General features: G+C 41.2%; 1 protein-coding gene across 1 annotated transcript in view; it reads right to left on the bottom strand.

The window, feature by feature from the left end:
* Window positions 1-21,700, bottom strand: part of LOC111532159 (G antigen 10-like) — a 49,643-nt gene that overhangs the window by 11,476 nt on the left and 16,467 nt on the right. The window lies entirely within an intron of this gene.

Here is a 21,700-nt window from a genome sequence, read left to right as displayed (position 1 = left end):
GCATTCTATTGGGTGGGTCTGTCCAATGTTGTAAAATAGGAAAAAGGAAAAAGCGTACTGTTTGAGATGTCAGAAACAAGCTGTTGTTATTCAAAGATGATATGATTGTGTAAGTTGAAATTCAGAAAGGATCTGGAGATAAATTTGAAGTAAGTATATTTAGCAAGGTTACTGGATAGAAAATCAATGTACAAACGTAACTATGGAATGGATAAAAAAAGTTTTTTCTCTGTTCTTACCTCACAACAATTAACATGGAAGAGTTTTGTGACCAAACGTGTGGGGGCTTTTCTATACACACCAAGCAAGCAATGAGTTTTGCAGCACACAGCAGCTAGGTGTCCTCTCATTCAATTCTGACACAAGCTACCTTGACATAGAGTAAGATTGCACAGGTTAAGGGCTCAGTCCCACAAGATTTCCCTCAGTACAAGCCCTAGGTTGTTTTTCCTGTGTTTCTGACCCACCAGCTATAAATTGAGTTTTCCATGAGTCCTACTCAGTTTCAGTTAATTTCCTACAGCATCTCACAAGACTCAGGGAAACATTTATGTTTATGGGTTTATTAAAACAGGATATTAGAAAGGATGCAGATAAAGAGGTGCATAGAGTAAGGAATGGGGAAAGGAGTAAGAATGGGGAAAGGAGTAAGGAACTTCCATGCCCTCTACAAGCATGCTTCCCTCTTTGTGTTCAGCTAGCCAGAAGCTCTCTGAACCCTGTCATTTTGTTTTCTTTTTTTTTTTTTTTGGAGGTTTTCATTATGTAGCTATGATTGATGAAACCATTGGCCAGCCATTTTTGACAAAGTTAACCTTGAGTCCCTCTCATTTCCCTGAAGGTTATGGGTGGGACTGAAAGTCCCAACTCTCTAATCCCCCATCCTAGAGCTACTTAGGGGCTGCCAGCCATCAGCCAACTAATTGGCCTATGATAAGATATCATTTTTTAGAGATTCTACACATTTTAAAAACTGTATGCCAGTAAGCAGGGTCAAGGACCAAATACACATTTCACAATATCACACCTATATTAGACCATTTTCACACTGCTATAAAGAACTACCTGAGTCTGGGAATTGATGAAGAAAAGTGGTTTAGTTGACTCACAGTTCCACAGGCTTAACAGCAAACATGATTGGGAGGCCTCAGGAAACTTACAGTCATGGAGGAAGGGAAAGCAAGCACCTCTTCAAATGGAGGCAGGAGAAAGACAGCATGAAGCAGGAAGTGCCACACACTTTTAAACCATTAGAGGGTTGGAACTTTCAGCCCCAACCCTTGAGTACTCACTGACTGTCAGGAGAACAACAAGGAGGAAATCCACTCCCATGATCCAATCACAAACACTGGGAACAATTAAACATGAGATTCAGGTGGTGACACCCAGCCAAACCATACCAACACTTGTAAACCAACTCAATTTTCAAAATTTTGAAATTTTGAAATACAAAATATAAAGAAATGATACATTTTTACTCTTGAAAAAATCTCCCTCTGTCACTTGGGCTGGAGTTGCAGTGGCAAGATGCGGTAACTATTCGCATCTTCTACCTCCTGGGCTCAAGCAATCCTCTCACCTCAGCATCTGGAGTAGCTTGAACTACAGCTACATAAATACATACATTCAGTCAATCATTTACTTGTGTAGAGAAGGAGGTCTCACTATTTTGCTCGAGCTGCTCTCAGTCTCCTGAGCTCAAGCAATCCTCCTGCCTCAGCATCCCAAAGTCCTCAGATTACAGGTGTAAGCCACTGCACCTGGCCACAATTTTCAGTGGTATGAAATATGTGAAATAAAATTAACAAAACATGTGCAAGCCTTCTTTGAATAAAACTGTAAAACTCTATTGAGATATTTTTAAGTCAAATATCCAATATAAAAACAGTTTGCATTCTTTCAGCTTCTCTTCGTTGAAAACTGTGGTTGCCTGTCACGTATAACAGAAACACAGCAGGAGGGAATATTACTAGCAGAACTGCATTTAGATGACATTAAAGGTATGCAAAGTTTTGGTTTTATGCAAAAGACTAAAACTGTAAGCCTAAGTGTCACCCTATGGCTAACGTTCAATAAGACCCCTGTAGGAACTTTGAAGATAGAAATCTATGCATATACAGTATCAACTTTTTTTTGAACCCACCCTGCTTTCTGTGCTCTATAAGAAAACCAAAAGACAGTCCAAGGTCAGAACACATTAAATCAAGTGAACCTAATAAAAAGTGGTTCAAAGTAGAAAGCAAACATTGTGTGTACATTTACTAAAAATATCACTGACACACAAAACATCTAAGAAAAAAGGAATTTACAAAATTGCATAATTTAGTGTTTTGGCTTGAAATAATAGGCTGGATGTTTGACAAGCTCCTGGGAAACAGTTAATGTCACATCAGGAACTGCATAAGTACACCGAATGGAAAAGCCCACACTGTATGTTTTGTCTCTGTGGCACAAAAGTGCAAAAATGTAGCCTTGAGCTAGTTTACCCTTCTGTGGATTTTAAGGTACAGTAACTATTTGTCCAAGGTTTTCACCTATCATTATGATGTCAAAATGAAGAGTGCCTCTTTTTACACCTGAAAGTATTCCCTTTTGTAAAATAAATTACATGATCAATTTGTTTTAATCTATCACTATCATTTTAGATAGAGGCATATATCATGAACAATGGGGCAAAAAAAAAAAAAAGAAATGGAGGGAGAGGGAAATGGAAAAGCAGAGTAAGACATCTTTAAAAGGCAAATATTTGTTTCTAGAAGTAAGTGTTTCTGAGTGTTAACTGGAAATTTTCAGAAGTTCCTCCACAGTGTTTGTGATGTTTAGATATTCAGGTATTCCTGAGATATATTTACTAATATATGCATTCCTAGTTTATCAACCATTTTGTCTGTATTTTGAAAATACTAGAGTTCAAGAATATATTCACTTTCAATTTTACTGTTTATTGCATTCTGTTAGGGTCTTATTCATATTCCGTGTTGAGCTTTTATCATTTTCTTCAGGATTGTGTAAACTATTAGATACTGTATTCATAGTTATTTTTTAAAAGAATAATATTTCAGTTTATTGCTTTTGGATTACGTTTCCTTTTCCTAATGATTCATATCTTTTATTCACTCCCTCTTTCCTTTTCCCTTAAGTTTATTCTGTGGATCTTCTATTACTATTTTTATTTTTTATTATCACTTTCATTTATCATGTAATTTGTTATCTATTTTAATAAGGTATGCATTTAAGGCTATGATTTTCCTAAGAATACAATTAAGGCTTGTTCAATAGACTCCTGGAAATTGCCTGAAAATTATCTTTTAATGTAAATGTCTAATGGAATGGCTCAGTAGTGGAGAGTAAATGCATTTAGGTAATTTCTTCCCTAAACATGGAGTCCTTCCTTCACATTCAGAAGCTCTTCTAATTAACAGTCAGCAATTTGGAAAATATGTGTAAAAGATACTTATATCGACTACTCAGGAATTAGTTTCTTATGGTTTTTGAACTTTAAATGCTATCATCTGATGTCTCAAGGCAGAAACCTGTAATTTTGTAACCTATGATATGGTTAGAGGTGATGCTATCATATGTATCTTCAATCTAATTACACATAGTAGCTCATGAAGACTGACAGGAGAGCAGGGAGCATGCTTAGCAGAGGCATCCTATACCCACCTTGAGCATTACTGACCTACTTGCATTCTCCCTACTTCATCAGCCACAGAAACTAGACTGTCTCTTGCCATTTTATTATTAAGTCATTCATGGCTTCACTTCGGGGAGTCTTTAAAATGCAATTATTCTTTAAGAGCCAGAGAATTCGGAATTTGACAAAATCCAATAATACTCATGCGGGTCTTCATATAGGAAAGCAAACATCAAGCAGAGTGCCTGCTCATTTTCTTAGGAGCAATGAAATCTCAACTCAGATATTATGATTCAACTGAAGCTGATTGTTATGATAAACAAATTATGAAAATCAGATTATTTTTGCATTCTATCCAACAGAACCAAGGAATACAGAAATCAGTATTGAAACAAACTTTAATACATTTACAATAAGAGCAAAAACGGATGTAGGATTTATGGATTCATCCAGAATCTCAAAAATTATGGTAGAGTAGGTGGGAGAATCTCCTTGAGTGCTCAGCATATTTCATACAAACTGATATGACTAATGCATTATGTATTTGTTAAAAGCAGAAATTAGAAAAGAAGCCGAAAATTGTTAGCTGTTGGTTATACTCAGATGTAAGAAATGCTTTCATATTTGATGATTCAATATGGCTTTGACCCAATTTGTTTCTGTATCTGAGAGTGTTTAAGTCTTGCGGTCAGGCATTTGGGGTCTGAACTACCTTTCAAAGAAAGTCTGCATTTGAACTCTGTTTTGTTGTTGTTGTTTTTGTTTGCTCTTTTTGCTTTTGTTTGTGTTTTTGTTTGTTTGAGACAGAGTCTTGCTCTGTCGCCCAGGCTGGAGTGCAGTAGTGAGTTCTAGGCTCACCACAACCTCCGCCTCCGGGGTTAAAGTGATTCTCCTGCCTCAGCCCCCCAAGCAGCTGGGACTACATGCGTGTGCCATCATGCCCGGCTAATTTTTGTATTTTTAGTAGAGACAAAATTGGTGGGTCTATGACAAACCTTATAGTCCTGATGCCCATCCCCTGTTGAAAATGTTTTAGTTAAAATTAATTAATTAAATTAATTAATTTAATGCTATGCTTAGGTCCAACTGTCCTATATGTGACTTTCCATAAATAAATCCCATTAAGAAAAAAGTACTAAATATAATAGCAAAATCACTGTCTTCCAGTGAAAGTATGGGAACTTGAGTTCAAAGAAATTACTGGGTATTGTTGATGGTCATATTCTGGAAACCTCTTAAGAGTGAATTGCTAAAATAATAATTCATGGCCCAAATTCTGTCAATGTTTAGCTTGAAAATGCTACCCACTGAGGAAATAATTTGTCTCATGATAATCTTATCATACTCCAAATTTTCTAATTATAATAGTATTTAAACAACATTTAAAAGTCCCTTAAAATCACACTAACATAGCTATCTGCATGCCAGTGTCCTGAATTATCCAGCTTTTCCAAATATACTGCCAGAAATACCAAAGAAAGGGAACAGTGGCTGTCATTCATTGAGCTCTTTTCTGGAGTTGCTATCCTGCTTTATTGAACTGTGTTTTCTTGTGAGGCAATTTTGAAGTACCTTACCATACAGACACATTTGAGTATTAAACATTTTAAGCAAAATCATTCATGTTTTCTAACAACATAGATGGTAGGAACAATGCAAATCTTGGAATGTAATATGAGTTCTATCTCCATGAGTCAACTCTTCTTCATAGGCCTCAATCTCTAAGCCTCAGTTTTCTTATTTATAGAATGGAGCTAACATTCCTATGCAAATGGGCTTTCTTCAGGGTGTTATAAGGTAAGATGACTTGACATTCTACGTGCTATAAAGGGATACGTACAACACTGCTGACACCGTGGCTCAGAAACCCAAACGACAACATTCTAAGAAGATCAAATTAAACTAGTGAAGTAATGTACATTTTTATATGTCAAATTAAATGGTTTCACCTGATTTAGCAAGGACTATATTTTCAAGCATACAAAAATACATCTCAAACAAAAAGAGAAGATTCATTATATTCAGAGACTGCATGGTGCTGCAAAATATCCTCCTCACTTTTCCAGCCAACTGTCAGCAAATGTTTGAGATCCTTTCCTAATGTTTTGTTTCCTCCCGTTACTGGTCATGGCATAATGCTTGAGGCACACATAGGCCTCCTTCCCCCTTAGACATTCTTTCTTTCCCTTTCCAGCATCTTGAATTTCAGCTGTACCCTGATCTCTCTCATGAGCAGGTGTAGGATCCTGATTTTTAGTTCGTGGTTCCTCTTCTCGAGGCTCTTCATGACTGGGCTCCAGGGGCTAGTGGTATATATGTGTGTGTGCAGATAAAAGGTTTTTTTATTAATACATGTCAATAATATAAATACACAGAATACAGAGTTTTTTCTGATCACGAATGTCTAAAGACATTTCTCCAACACTATTCCATAAACCTATTCTTCATAAAGTTATTCTGCCTACAGAGAGGTTACTCTAAGACAGTCACCCTCAAGGGCTTTGGAAGCCATTTTAATTTATGTTGGGATGAATTTGTGTAATCTGTTATCAATAAACATGAGGAGAGATTCATGTGCAAAATCTGGGGAACACAGATTATCCATTCAGGTGAAACTAGAACATAATATTCTTGGGCTAGTGTTTCCTTCTGAGATGCTATGATCAGTTTTTGTCAGCATGGGATACTTTTACCAGTGCATCTATAATAGTGCAACAACACTACCACAAAAAGAAATTTCTGCTAATAGAAAACATCAAATGTTAAGTCACTCACATGCATAGGCCCAATCAGCTGAAGAGGTTGTAAATATCATCTTGGTTTAGACCTATGTGTTGATCTTCCTTGTCAACTCATATCACTCTGCAAACACAATACTACGATTGGGAAAATGCGCTTGAGAGGACAGCTATATTTGACCACTTTCATGGACAAATGTTAACTTGCAATTTTTTTTTTAATTTGCAAACACTGTGAAAGTCCCAGGGCAAGTATAAGTGTGTGTGCCTTCTGAATCAAATGTTTGCAAAGCCACTGAAGGTGGTCAAGCTAGCTGAGCAATGTCTTAAGGCGCCTGGCAAAAGACAAGATATTTCCGATGAGGTTTGGTTTCACAGCTGAACTCTACTCTGTGGACACATTTAGGAAAATACAGTTAGAGAATTAAAATTGCAGTGACCACGGTTTTTGTCACACATCCATTTGCTAGGCCCATTTCCCCTGTACAATCAAGCTTTGTTCGAACACACAGTCCTATTCGGACATCCAGGGTGGAGTTGTAAAGTTGCCACACAGTGTAGGGCACTCCTCACTGGACAGCTCTGTGGGGTGCTCAAGAGATCTTGGGCCTGGTCATCAGCCCACAGGGTTCCCAGCTCCCAGGCCCTTTCCTAACCATCCACCTCCCTGCTTCCTAGGTCCCCTCTAAAGATTCTGGAATGTGTCTTCTGCTGAGGGTTCCAGGTGCTTCCAGGACTAAGAAAACTCCAATAGCACCCCCCAGCATTCTCCTCATCTTCACCTGCACCCCCTCCACTCCGTGGCCCACTTTCCTCCTTCATTTTGAGTGCCCCACAAGGCCCATGGTGATACTATTACACCAGGAAAAAGACGAAGACTCTTCACCCTTCAGGGTCAGGGACTATGCTGCCTAACGCTCCAGAAGCCCACTGGCTCCTCCCCACACTCACTCAGACTTCAACTCCTGGGAGGACTGGTCTGAGGATCTACCAGCTGGGTCTGAATTGGGGAGAAAGGATCCAGAATGCAGGAACGCGACCCTCACAGCTCCGCAGTTCACCACATGGGCAAGGGGATCGATTGGAAGAGGCCCAGTGGACATGCATTGAGGTGGGCATTCAAGAAGCATGCAAAGTGAGATTGGTGCCTGGTACCTGCCTTGTGGGCTGTGGCGCCCAGCCTCACCCAAGCCCATTTGGCACCCTGTAGTCCCGCACTCTTTCACCCCCTTTTAGGTCCCCATTGAGGACTTTGGAATCCATCCTCTGTGGGAGGTTTCATATGCCTCAGGACTCAACTACCACAAATAATTTCCCCCTTCAAAACTCACTCCATGTTTGCCAGAACCTCCTGTGCTCTATGGCCCTCCTTTCTCCCCTGTCCAGGCCTCCCACAACAGCAACGTCATAGCTGCATCACTGCCTGTTAGGAGAAAGACGGGGACCTCAAAGCCCTTCTCCCTAGGAGGCCCTGGACCATGCCCACAGGCTCCTCCTCACATTCGCTCACATTTCAGCTTCTGGGTTGATTGATCTGAGGATCTACTGACTTAGTCGTAGTCAGCGAGACAGAAGAAAGTCACGATGTCTACTTGCACACCTCTGCAGAAGACAGCAAGGCACGTGGGCAATAAGGGACTTGGGCAGCAAGGGGCATGTACGTTGAGTCAGGCACATTCAGGGCAAGCCAGAGTTTTCCCGCTGTCCCTGCACCCACATCCCCAGGCTGTTTGTAGTAGAAAGAAAGGGACTTAGGAGATTTTTTGTCTCTCTCTCTAGTCCAACCAGAAACTTTGGGAACAGACAGTCCCATGCCACTTTTAGTGGAGAATGTGTCTCATAAATATCTGTGACACAAATAAGGAATTTTATGTCCATATATATACGTGCTTTTTCCTCAGTGTATTGCTCTGTCGCCCAGGCTGGAGGGTGGTGGCATGACCATATCTCACCACAGCCTCTATCTCCTGGGCTCAAGCAATCCTCATGCTGCAACCCTCTGAGTAGTTGGGAATACAGTTGGGTGCCACCATGCCCAGCTAATTTATTTAATTATTTTTTTAGATGCAAGATCTCACTGTGTTGCTCAGGCTGGTCTCAAATACATGGACTCAAGTGATCCTCCCACTTCTGCCAATTTTTATACATGCTCTGATTAATCGCTTCCTTCTCTGGTTCAGGGTTTTCTGTCATGTGCACAATGAGTTTGATTATCTGTAGACTCAATACATTCATACCCTTTTACTTTTTAAGGTTGTGTTATTGCACATTTACATATCTGGACTGGTGGCTGATTTTTCTGAATTTTCCTGTAGATCATTCAGGCAATAGGGTTCTGAAATATCCGTAGATATTGATCGTAGCTTCTAGGCTTAGTCTACCGTGATATGATGCACAACAGTGGTGACTATGCTCACCATATACTCTACTCCCAAATATCAGCCAAACAACCTGTTCATAAGACAGTGCTGACAGTATTTGCATAATGCTGTAAAAAAGAACACTATCTCGATAGAGGCACTAGTATGTCACACATGTGGAAGGGCTTTAGGTATATTTATTCTGATTTTGGAGTCTGGTGTAAAGTGTGTTTTTTAAAGTGGGGGATGGTTTGGTTAGAATTCGGTAGGGATCATAATAATTGAGGATTGGTGGACAACAAGAGGAGGATTTTTAGACAAGGGATTCAAAGAGCTTTGGCATTGAGAAATGTCATTTGACACTTTTTACTGAGGAGTTGATGGATCTTTCAGGCAGTTGCTGGAATGAGCAATAGTTTTTTTTTTTTTGCAACTTTTATTTTCCTTGGCAAGAGATTCCTGTATTACTAAAGTTACATTGATGAAGCCAGTGGAGTATAAACTCTCATTTATTTAGACAGTAAGTTGTGTGCATGATTCATCTTCTTATTACTTTTATATTATCGTGTTTTATATGGGAAATAGTGTATAGAAGAGAAGGATAAGAACGTTCTGATATTATATATTACTTTTATATTATTCTGTTTTATATGGCCATTTCTATAGCCATCTGTGAAGATGATGGATCAAGACGTGCTCAGAATAAGTTCACTGTTGTCTGTAGCTTTCTACATAATGCTTGAAATGGCACTCAGTGATGTTTAAATTGCTCAGTTTTACTGTGGGCATTTGACCCTCAGCAAACTCACTTGTGAACTCATGAGCTGGTGAGAAGGAAGGCTGATGAGTTGTGGGGCTTTACTTCCTACCATGTCTTTCTGCAGCTGCAGGGTGTGTTCATGTGTGTGCTTCTGCACTCGTCTGATGGTGCTTTCATAGGTTCCCTTTTATTTCCCCCTTTATCATTGACTGTGTCTTATGGTTCCTATTATGTACTTCATTAGCATCCAGTGACAGTGACATCTGTGGTATTCAGTGTTGATCCGTTTTACATGTATTTCAAAATATTTTCAAGCCTGAATATTTATTCTTACCAACTTTCCTTTAAGTACTTGGAGGAGTCCAATGCAATTCAATATTAGTATTTGATGTTAGATCTTACTGGGCTATAATCCTGCTAAATTTCCAATCATACTAAGTGTTTTTATACCCAAGCTTTTATGTCACCATAATGCTTTGATATATAACACATTGACCAAGACATAGTTGTAAGATTCTGAGATATTCGCTTTTTAAATTTCCTACTTTTAAGTTCAGGCATACATGTGCAGAAGGAGGTGCAGGTTTGTTACATAGGTAAATGTGTGCCATGGTGGTTTGCCGCACAGATCATCCCATTACCCAGGTATTAAGACCAGCATCCACTAGTTATTCTTCCTGATCCTTTCCATCTGCTCACTCCCTGCTCTTTCCTAGGACCCAATAAATGCATGTTGTTCTCCCAGATATATCTATGTGTTTTCATCATTTGGCTCTCGCTTTTAAGTGAGAACATGCAGTATTTGGTTTTCTGTTCCTGCTTTAGTTTGCTAAGGATAATGGCCTTTACCTCCAACCATATCCCTGCAAAGAACATGATCTGATTCATTTTTATGGCTGCATAGTATTTTATGGTGTATGTGTTCCACATTTTCTTTATCCAGTCCACCACTGATGGGATTGATACATCAAGTATCACAATAACACGTGGTACTTGCTGTGAGGGCTATCATATTGTGATGGGGCAGACAGACCCTTAAACAGAAGAGCAGCTAAAATACAAAGGAGAAATACAGGGAAGGGACCCAGGAGAATAAATAAACAGTAAATGCAGTGACCATGAAGCAGGAAGAAAACGATACAATTTTTTTCTTGAAAAGATAATCTTTCTCCTTTGCTGTTGCACCTCTTCTGATAGTCAGTTTTTCATGTCTGTGAGTCTATTGCTGGACTCTATTCTAATCTGTTGGGATTTTCCCCAAAACCACACTGTCTTGATTACTATAGAATTAACATAACTGATGTATGGGGCTTGATGATTAAAATTATCATAATAAAATAATAAGTAAATAAATAAAATTAATGTGAATCTTGACATTATGTAGTGTGAGTTTCCCAAAGTTATGCTTCAGAATTGTTTTGTCCTGGTTCACTTTCCTTTCTAGATAATTTACTTCAATGTAGTAGGTCGTTTACTTTGATGGAGTTCTGCCTTCAATGGCAGCAGATAAATGTATTAGTAGCTACTGAATGACATAGGGGAAGCAGGTGAGTTCCACCTTAGCTTGAGGAATGATCCAATATACAGGGAGCAGTTGATGCTTCAGGAGAGAGAAGTAGATCATTGCAGGAGCAGAGTCCCTGAGAAGTTGGGAGACATGGGATCCTGAGCTGAGGTGAGGGGGCTGGCTTCAGTTAGGAGCATTCTATGCAGAAGGATGGGAGATAATTCAAGGGAATCACTGAAAGTCAGGGTGGCCTTGGGGATCCCTGACACAGTGGCAGCAGCAGTGTGATTCACCAGCAAGACCATGACACACTATAAAATGTGAAAGCCTTCTTCCAATAAAGGAAGAGTGAAGGGGTAGAGATGATGAAGCTGTAACACCCTGGAGACTATGGATTTCCCCATAATGTGAAGCAGCTGCTGATCTGTTATCTATTATGAGAAACACATGTACTCCCAGTATTTAACAATAATCCCTCCAACTGCAAGAGAGTTGGCTCACTGGATCCCTTGTCCGCAGTTCTGTGCTGGATAATTTAAGGGGGAAAAGTGCAGCCAGATGCTGACTTTGGCTTTTGTTTTCTTCTAAAGGCAGGTAAGGAAAGGACCTATACGTTACCAAAGGTGAGCTTTGAGTAGGATAAAAATGTTAAAAGTTTGAATTTCTCTTTCCTCCAAGTGGGAGGAAAAAAAATCAGTATCCTGGACTTCTGCAAAGCCTTAGATCAACCTTAAGCCTATAAATGATAAAAAGCAGGGGTGGGGGGAGGGAAGGCCACATGCAATGGCTCACACCTGTAATCCCAGCATTTTGGGAGGCTGAAGCATGAGAATTACTTGAGGACAGGAGTTCAAGACCAGCCTGGGCGACACAGTGAGGCCCCCCCCCCCACCCCAGCCCAGGCTCAACAAAATTGTTTAAATTAGCTGGGCCTGGTGGCACTGCCTGTAGTCCCATCTACTCAGGAATGTGAGGCGGGAGGATCGCTGGAGCCCAGGAGTCTGAGGTTGCAGTGAGTTATGATCCCACCAGTGCACCCCAGCCTAGGCAACAGAGGGAAACCCTGTTTCAAATAGGAGGTTGGGGGAATGTGAAGACACATTCCAGCCTTGTCTTCAGCTGGGCTACCGCTGCTTCAGTCCCCTCCCAAACATTTGAGCCAGGATCCTTCCTGGCCATGGTACTTGTGACTCTGTGAATGCTGAATTTATTGCTAGCAGTTTGAAAGAAATTTCCATGAGAAGAAAAAAGGGGGAAGTTTTAAACTGGCCTTGCATCTTGTGGCTATTACATCTGGATGTGTGATGATATTGACAGAAGAGGTCCGGCAGTTTGACTACTCAATGAAGCAGCCACAAACCAGGGAGTGATGTTTTCCATGCTTCTCACTGGATAAATGATAGAGAAAAAAAGGGATGGAGTTTCTGTAAACCCATTTTTTGAATTCTGACAAATTCAAGATTTCATCTTGACTGTTTCTTAAACATGATGAATCTTTTCACCTAAATTATATTAAAATACTTTTTTTCTGAAAATCCTTTTGTTCCTCTTGCAGAGAACTCTTCCAGAAAGAGAGGTCTGGAGAAAGGAAGAGGATGATTAAAGAAGTAAAATGTTTGCATCACAAAAGGGTACATGGTGATTTTTAACAATTGGAGAAAACATGAAACCTGGCAATGAGGAGAGGCAAGGGAGGGACGGAAGACATTGGTTGTCTCTGTTTTTCAAAATTGTTGCTAAAAACTCTCCACTTTTCCTCAAATACTTTCCATGCAGGCTTTCCAAGCCACTGTGAGCCAATGTTGAAATCACACTGACTGCTAAACCCACAATCACCTACAGGTATTCAGGGATTTCAGTTACCAGTCCAGAGATTTAAATGTGCAATAACACAACATAAAAAAGTAAAGAAGCATGAATGTATTGAGTCTACAGAAATAGTTAAATTCATTGTATGTATGGAAGAAAACCCAGAACCAGAGAAGGAAGTGATTAATCAACACATGTATAAAAATTGGCCCAGGTGGGAAGATTACTTGAGCCCATGTATTTGAGAGCAGCCTGAGCAATACAGTGAGTCCCCACAACTTAAAACAAACAAACAAACAAGCAAACAAAACACTAAATAAATTAGCTGGGCATGGTGGCATCCACCTGTATTCCCAACTACTCAGGAGGCTGCAGCATGAGGATTGCTCGAGCCCAGGAGATGGAAGCTGCAATGAGGTATGGTCATGCCACCACTCTTCAGCCTGGGCAAGAAAGCAACACCCTGAAAAAAAAAGTATGTGTAAATATGGACATAAAACTCCTTATTTCTGTCACAGATCTTTCTGAGACACATCCTCCACTAAGGGTGACATAGGACTGTCTGTTCCCAAAGTTTCTGGATGCATGAGAATAGTTGGGCAAGAGGGAGAAAAAAAAAAACCTGGCTGGGTGTGGTGGCCCATGCTTGTAATCCCAGCACTTTGGAGGACCAAGGCAGGCAGATCACCTGTCAGGAGTTCAAGACCAGCCTGGCCAACATGGTGAAACCCTGTCTCTACTAAAATACAAAAAATTAGCCGGGCATGGTGGCACGCACCTGTATTCCCAGCTACTCTGGAGGCTGAGGCAGGAGGATTGCTTGAGCCCAGGAAGTGGAGGTTGCAGTGAGCCGAGATCATGCTACTGCACTCCAGCTGGGCAACAGAGCAAGACTCTGTCTAAAAACAAAAACAAACAAAATCTCAACTCCCTTTCTTTCTACTACAGACAGCCTGGGGGTATGGGTCTGGAGACAGCAGGAAAGCCCTGGCCGGCCCTGCATGTGCCTGACTCAATTTGCATGCTCCTTGCTGCCCAATTCCCTTGTTGCCCATGCACTGTGCTGTCTGCCCTCTGTCCCTGCAGAACTGGGCGAGGAGACATCGTGACTTCCTTCTGTCATACCAACTACAAATAAGTTGGTAGATGCTCACATCAGTCCTACCAGAAGTTGAAGTGTGAGTGTGAGGAGGAGCCCGTGGGCATGGTCCATGGCCTCCTAGGGAGAAGGGCCTTGAGGTCCTTATCCTTCTCCTAACAGGCAGTGATGCAGCCATGGGCTTGCTGTCATGGACAGTCCAGACGCGGGAGTAAGGAGGGCTATAGAAGGGAGGAATGTCAAGTGAACATGGAGTATTTTTGTTGTTGTTTGCTTTTGTTTTTAGAGTGTAGGGGCATGATCATGGTTCACTGCAGCCTCAACCTCCTGGGCTCACGTGATCCTCCCACCTCAGCCTCCCACATAGCTAGAACTGCTGGCAGGCACAACCATGCTCAGCTAATTTTTGTATTTTTAGTGGATAAGGGGTTTCACCATGTTGCCCAGGCTGGTCTCAAACTCCTGGTAGAGTGAGTTTTCAGCAGGGAAACTATGTGTGTTATTTGAGTACCAGAGGCATATGAAACTGCCCAGAGAGGACGGATTCAGAAATGCTCATTTGGGACCTGGGAGAGAGCAGAGAACTGCAGCGGGGGATAGGGTATCGTGAGGTGGGTCACCAGAGCCCACAAGGCAGGCACCAATTTCACGGCACATGCTTCTTGGGGGCCGGTCTCAGGGCACATGTTCATTATGTGTCTTCCGGTAGGCCCCTTCACCCACGTGGTGAACGCAGGGAAGCTGTGAGGGTGTGAAGGTCACCGTTCCGGTGGTCTGGACTCTTTCTCCCCTACTGAGACTCAGCTGGTAGGTCTGCAGGCCAGTCCTCCCAGGAGTTGAAGTGTGAATGAGTGTGAGGAGGAGTCAGTAAGCTTTGGAAGGGTTGGGTGATGTGGTCCCTGGCTTACAGGGAGAAAGATTTCAAGGTCATGGTCCTCCTCTTGTTGGGGAGGAGGGCCCTATTGTGAGGAGTGTCAGAATGAGGGAGGAAGGAAGGCTGCAGACCAGGGATGCGGGGTCAGGTGAACATGGGGTGAGTGCTGGGGGTGCTGTTGTGGGTATCTGAGTGCCAGAAGGGCCTGGAACCACTGATAGAGGACAGATTCCACACTCCTCGGTGGGGACCCAGGAAAGGGTGGCGTGAGCACTAAGGAAGGGGCCTGGAAACTCGGAAAGCTGCAGGCTCATGACTATGACTCCAAGGTCTGCAGAGCTTCTGGTGGAGATGTCCAGTGAGGAGTGCCCAGCACTGTCTGACATCTTCTCAACTCCACCCTGGAGTTTCTAATGGGCAGGGCTGTGCATTCCAACAAAACTTGATTTTGGGGGAGGTGTAAAATGGGCCTAGAAAATGGGTGTGTGATGAAAGCAGTGGTCACTCCAGTTTTAATTCTCTAGGTGTGTAAACTTAAATGTCTCCACAATGGAGAGTCCAGTTGTGAAAACAAACCTCATTGGAAATACATGTGTCTCTTGCCAGAAGCCTTAAGACATTGCTCAACTAGCTTGACCAACTTAAGTGACTGTGCAAGCATTCTATTCAGAAGGCTCACACACTTATAACTGCCCTAAAATATACTTTCAAAGTATTTCCATTCTTTAAAAAAAAATAACAAGTTAACATTTCTCCATGGATGTGGACAAATATAGCTATCCTCTCGAGTGCATTTTCCCAATCACAGTACTCTGTTTGCAGAGTGAAATATGAGTTGGTGAGGAAGATCAACATATAGGCCTACACCAAAGTGATATTTACAACCTCTTCACCTGATTGGGCCTCTCCTTGAGTGACGTAATATTCAATGTTTTCTACTAGGAGCAATTTCTTTTTGTGGTAGTGTTGTTGAACTAGTATAGATAGACTGATAAAGATCTCCCATGTTGATAAAAAGTGATTGTGGCATCTCATGAAGGGAAGAGTAACCCAAGAGGGCTACATACTAGTTTTGCCTGAATGTGTGAACTTGTTTTCCCCAGATTTGACTGGTGATTTCCTCCCCATGCTTATTCATAGTACATTACACACATTCAACCCAACATAAATAAAAATGGCTACCCAGGCTGTTGAGGGTAACAGCCTTAGAGTAACCTCTCTATGGGAAGAGTAACTTTATGAAGAATAAGTATGTGGAATAGTGTTGGGATAGTGTTGGAGCATGTCTTTAAACATGCATATGATTAGAAGTATCTATGTAATCTGTATATTCATATTATTCACAGGCATTGATAAGAAATTTTTTTATCTGCACACACACGCACGCACACGCAAACACACACACACGAACACGTGTGTGTGCATACACGCACACACACTCCTTGTCCCAGGAGCCCAGTGTGCCACAGACTCAACAAGAAGAACCACCAGCTGAAAGTCGGGATCCTATAACTGGTCAGAATAGAGAAGAAGATCAGGGTGCATTTGAGATTCAAGGTGCTGGGAAGGGAAAACAAGAAGTCTATGGGGAGAAGGAGGCCTATATGGGCATCATGCCTTATGCCGTGACCAGTAACAGGAGGAAAGAAAACATGAGGAAAGGATCTCCAACATTTGCTGAGAGTGGGCTGGAAAGGTGACAGCATAGTTTGCAGCTTCCTGTAGTCCCTGGATATGATTATTCTTCTCTTTTTCTCTGAGATGCATTTTATATGCTTGAAAATACAGTCCTTCCTAAATCAGATGAAACTGTTTAATTGGTTGTATAAAAATGTACATTATTGCACTCATTTAATTTGATCTTCTTAGGCTGTTGCAGTGTGATCTTCTCAGCCATGGTGTCTACAGTGTTGTAAGCACCCTTTAACAACATGTGGAGTGCCAAGTCACCCTACCTTGTAACACCCTGAATAAAGCCCACTTGCAAAGGGATGTCAGCTTCATTTTATAAATAAGAAAAATGAGGCCAGGAGATGCAGTCGCTAACGCCTGTAATCCCAGCACTTTGAGATGCCTACGCGGGATAACCTGAGGTCAGGAGTCCGAGATCAGCCTGGCCAATATGGTGAAACCCCGTCTCTACTGAGCCAGGGTTTCACCATGTTGGTCAGTCTGGTCTCGAACTCCTGACCTTGTGATCTGCCTGCCTCGGCCTACCAAAGTACTGGGATTACAGGCATGAGCCACCATGCCTGGCCAACTGTTTTTCTAGTTTCTTAATGTGGAAGCTTAGGTAATTGACTTGAGACATTTCTTTCTTTCTGATATAAGTATTGAATGCTATAAATGTCCCTCTGTGCACTGCTTTACTGTGTCATCTTGCATTGTTTTGGTAGATTGTGTTTTCATTTTCAAATTTTCTCTACAATTTCTTCTTTCATCCCTGCATTACTTAAAAGTGTTGTTTAATTTCCAATATTTCAGGGATTCCAGATATCTTTCTACAGCTAATTCCTATTTCAATTCTTTTGTGGTCACAAAATATGTTGTGTAAGACTTCATTCCTTTAGAATTTGTTAAGATTTGTTTTTTGGCCCACAGTGAGGTCTATCTTGGTGAAAATTCCATGTGTACTTGTGAAGAATGTATATTCTGTTGTTGTTGTTCTATAAATAACAATCAGGCCAAGTTGGTTGATACCATTGTTCAAGCCTTCTGCATATTATATATATCCTGATTTTTTTGTACACTGTTTCTACCAATTGCTGAGAGGAATGTTGAAATCTCCTACCATAAGTGCAGATGTGTTAGTATCTTCTTTCTCATGTATGGGTGTTCCCCTCAGGTATTTTGAATATAATATATAATTAAATACACCTAATGTGTTATTAATACACCTAATGTATTTGATTATTTTTTTCCAGATGCAGGGCGTTACTGTGTTGTTGCTAAGGCTGCTTTCAAACACATGAGCTCAACTGATTTTCCCATTTCGGCCAATTTTTATACATGCTTTGATTAATTACTTTCTTATCTGGTTCTGGATTTTCAACCATGGCATCACGATACCTGACTTCAAACTATACTACAAGGCTACAGTAACCAAAACAGCATGGTACTGGTACCAAAACAGAGATATAGACCAATGGAACAGACAGAGTCCTCAGGCTGGATGTGTCCAAAGACGAGATGAGCAGCTTTCTAAGCAGCCTGATGAGCATCAGAATGAGATCTGTATTTAAGTAGAATTCTTCACAGCTCCACTGAAGAGGACACACACGGGGACTCCAAAAAGATAAGCACATGGCCATTGCACAGTCACTGCTGTGGTGTGGGTGGACTCCCTAAAGACCCTCTGAAAAGTTGTTACACAACAGGCTCTCAGGGAATGCTGGAACAAACCAGGCAACTCAGCAGATGCTACCAGGAATTGGGTGAGCAGAGGGGGGTCACGGCCCCAAATTTAAGCAGAAGACGCTGGCTCTGGAACAGCAGCTGTGGTGGCACCAGGGCCAATCTTCTGAGACAGCTGCTGCGGGATTGCTGAGAGCATGTGTTTTTGCAGCCACACATCCAAAAGCAGTGCACTTGAAAACGGATCAGAAAACTCTCCTCTCCATTCATCTTTGTTTTAAGATGACTGATTATGGATACCCTCACATAGCAACATCCCCACCAACACTTGTGGACAATCTTATTTAGAAAATCCCACCTAAAGAGAGAACAGTCAGGAGTAGGATGAGAATATTGAGGGATGGGAGAGAGATGTGGGTACTTCACCTCACAGACTCTGTTTGAAACAAGAAAAGAGCCATTGGGCTGTGGTCTCCCTATTCCCTATACTTCCTCATACTGCCACATTCGTAGATGCCACATGGTTTTTGTCCCTTTATTTACAAAGGTGTTGATGAGCCCAGGGGTAATTAATACTGAAGGAGGAAAATTCCTCACAGAGTACAATAACAGAGTCTAATTTCAATGACCGGGCTTTTTAGGTTTTTGTTTGTTTGTTTGTTTGTTTGTTTGTTTTTCAGTATCCCACTTTGAGGAATCACAAATGAAACCTGTTAGAATGTGTGATATGAACACAGTCTTATTTTCCTGTAGGTTAACAACTTGACTTTTATGATTAAGACATAAATGCATTAAAGCTGGTTCCATCCCAGAATCAAAGGAACAGTCTCTGAGGACATACGGAATTTAGGGGCATCAATTATTAAGAGGCTACACGAAACTGGAAGTGCTCCCAGAAGTTTTCATTTTCTAGACAGAAAAATTCAACAGATCAGCCCCACCGAGTAAAGGTACCTCCCTGGCTGCCGTGGGTGATGAGCTTTTCATTCAAAGCAGAGACACGAAGCCTGAGGTGTCTCAAAGGCACCCCAAGTGTTCCACACCTTGAAAGTCACTATCACAAAGCTGGAACACCATCTGTTCCTGAAGGATCAGGTCATGACCTGAGTCTTTGAGACACTGGGCAGTCAGGCCTCAGTTGAGATGAAGCCAGTGATTTCAAGTGTAAAGTGTAAAATGCCCAAAACCTCATCTTTAGGTAGCTATTTGGAGCCCTGTCCACTTAAATGGGTTGGCGAACATGGCCCACCAGACAGACACACACCTGAGCACTGGGGTTTTCTCCTCTGTTCTTAGCATCCCCTGAGTAAACCAGTAATTACCCTCCCTCATGCCTCAGCATTCACATCCTTGAAAAAGGTGATGGTGAGAGTGACCTTTCCGGGAAAGCAGAGTACATGTCAACACCTGCTAAGCTCTGAAATGGTGATCACTCCACGAGCACTTGAGAAGAGTGTGCATTCTGCTGTTGCTCTATGAATATCAATTAGGCCATGTGGTTTGATAGTGTTGTTCAAGTCTTCTGCATTTATGTATCCTGATTTTTGGAACACTTTTTCTACCAAATTCTCGGAGTGATGTTGAAGTCTTTCTACTAAATGCACATGTGTTTATTTCTTCTTTGTAATGTATCAGTTTTCCCTCAAGTATTTTGAAGGTGCCTACATATTCATGGTGTTTCTGTGTTCTGAATCAATGCACCTCTCTGTGATTATGATGTAATGTCCCCACTTTGTCAAACCTTATAATAATCTCTGCTACAAAGTGTGCTTTGTGAGGTATTAATTTGACACTTCGAGTTTCTGTGATTCATATTTGCAGGAAATATCTTCTTCCACCCGTTATTTGTAATTTATTTATTTTTAGAGTGGGGCTCTTTTTTTTCAAGATACAGATTACTAATAAATATACTGTGAAAATCAAGATCCTATTGCAACTGTGCAACAACAATAAAAATACCAAAAAATTAGATGCAGATGTTAATATACAACTAAAATGTTACACAGAAATCCACAGAATACTTTATTAGGTTCTTCAAAAGAACCTCAATCAAACTCTTTGATAGCCTTCACAGAAAGATATCTTGACATTTAAGCGGTATATCTATATGAAAAATATAATTTTATTCCCCTATTTTCTACAGCTGTCTTTTGGATAAAATTTCCTTTCACAAGAGTGTTCTTTTGCTAAAAATTCTTTGAGAAACAACTATGTAAGATGATCTCACACAGCTCTCTTAGTTTTGAAATTTGGGGATTCAAATGTCCCTCTGTAGATTGAGGAGGAAAAGTAAATACATACATATATATAACATATATATATAGAGAGAGAGAGAGAGGGAGAGGGAGGAAATATTTGTCTCCTACACTTTTCTATTCTTTTTCTTCCTAGACTAACCAGTTTGTGTTGGTCCTCAGTTGGGCTTTTAATCCAGGGAAGAGTTGCCCTTCTGGAGAGTACATGGATTTAGTGGAGACCAAGGCAGGTTTGAATCGCTCAGAAACAACAGCCAGAATAACTTTTGAAGGGCTGTAAATGAAGATGATTAAAATCCTCTGATTTATGTTACTTTTCACTCAAGTTTCTAAAAGTGACTTCCCATCAAGAGCTGTTTGGCTAGGGACAGAAACGTTTGTCCAGCCCTATTTTTCTCCCTTTCCTTCTTTCCTTCTTTCTTTCTTTCCATCTTTCCTTCCTACCTACCTTCCTTCCTTCCTTCCTTCCTTCCTTCTTCCCTTCCTCCCTTGCTGCATTCCTCTCTCCCTCCCTTTCTCCCTCCCTTACTTCTTTCCACCCTCCCTCCCTCGGTCCATTTGTCCTTATTTTCTCCCTTCTTTCCTCACTCCCTTCATGCCTCATTCCCTTCCTTCTTTCCTTCTTTTTATAAAAAGAAATGAACTGATATTTTTGAAGTAGAAAGATCAGAAGAGTTCATGATTTTTTGCGAGTTTTCTTTTAACTTTTAGTTTAGGCTCAGGAGTGCATGTGCAGGTTTGTAATATAGGTAACCTCATGTCATGGGGTTTGTTGTACAGATTATTTCATCACCCAGGTATTAAGGCCAGTGCCCATTAGTTATTTTGATCATCCTCTCCCTCCTCCAGCCTCTACCCTCTGATAGGTCCCAGCATGTTGGCCCTCCCTGGGTGTTCATGTGTTCTCAGCAATTAGCTCCCATTTATAAATGACTTCATGTGGTATTGGGTTTTCTGTTCCTACATTAGTTTACTAAGGATAATGGCCTCCAGCTCCATCCGTGTTCCTGGAAAGGAATGATCTCACTACTTTTTATGGCTGCATAGTACTCCATTGTGTATACATACCACATTTTAAAAATGGCAGTCTATAATTGATGGGCATTTAGGTTGATTCCATGTCTTTGCTATCGCAAGTAGTGCTGCAATGACCATAGATGTGCATACGTCTTTATAATAGAAGGAATTATGTACCTTTGGGTACCTTCCCAGCAATGGGACATCCCAGCAGGGCCAAATGGTATTTCTGTTCTTAAACCTGTGAGGAATTGCCACACTCCTTTCCACAATGGTTGAACTAATTTATA

Source organism: Piliocolobus tephrosceles, chromosome 12 (genome assembly GCF_002776525.5).
Source record: "Piliocolobus tephrosceles isolate RC106 chromosome 12, ASM277652v3, whole genome shotgun sequence".
Classification (NCBI taxonomy): Eukaryota; Metazoa; Chordata; class Mammalia; order Primates; family Cercopithecidae; genus Piliocolobus; species Piliocolobus tephrosceles.
This window is presented reverse-complemented; position numbering and strand designations above follow the sequence as displayed.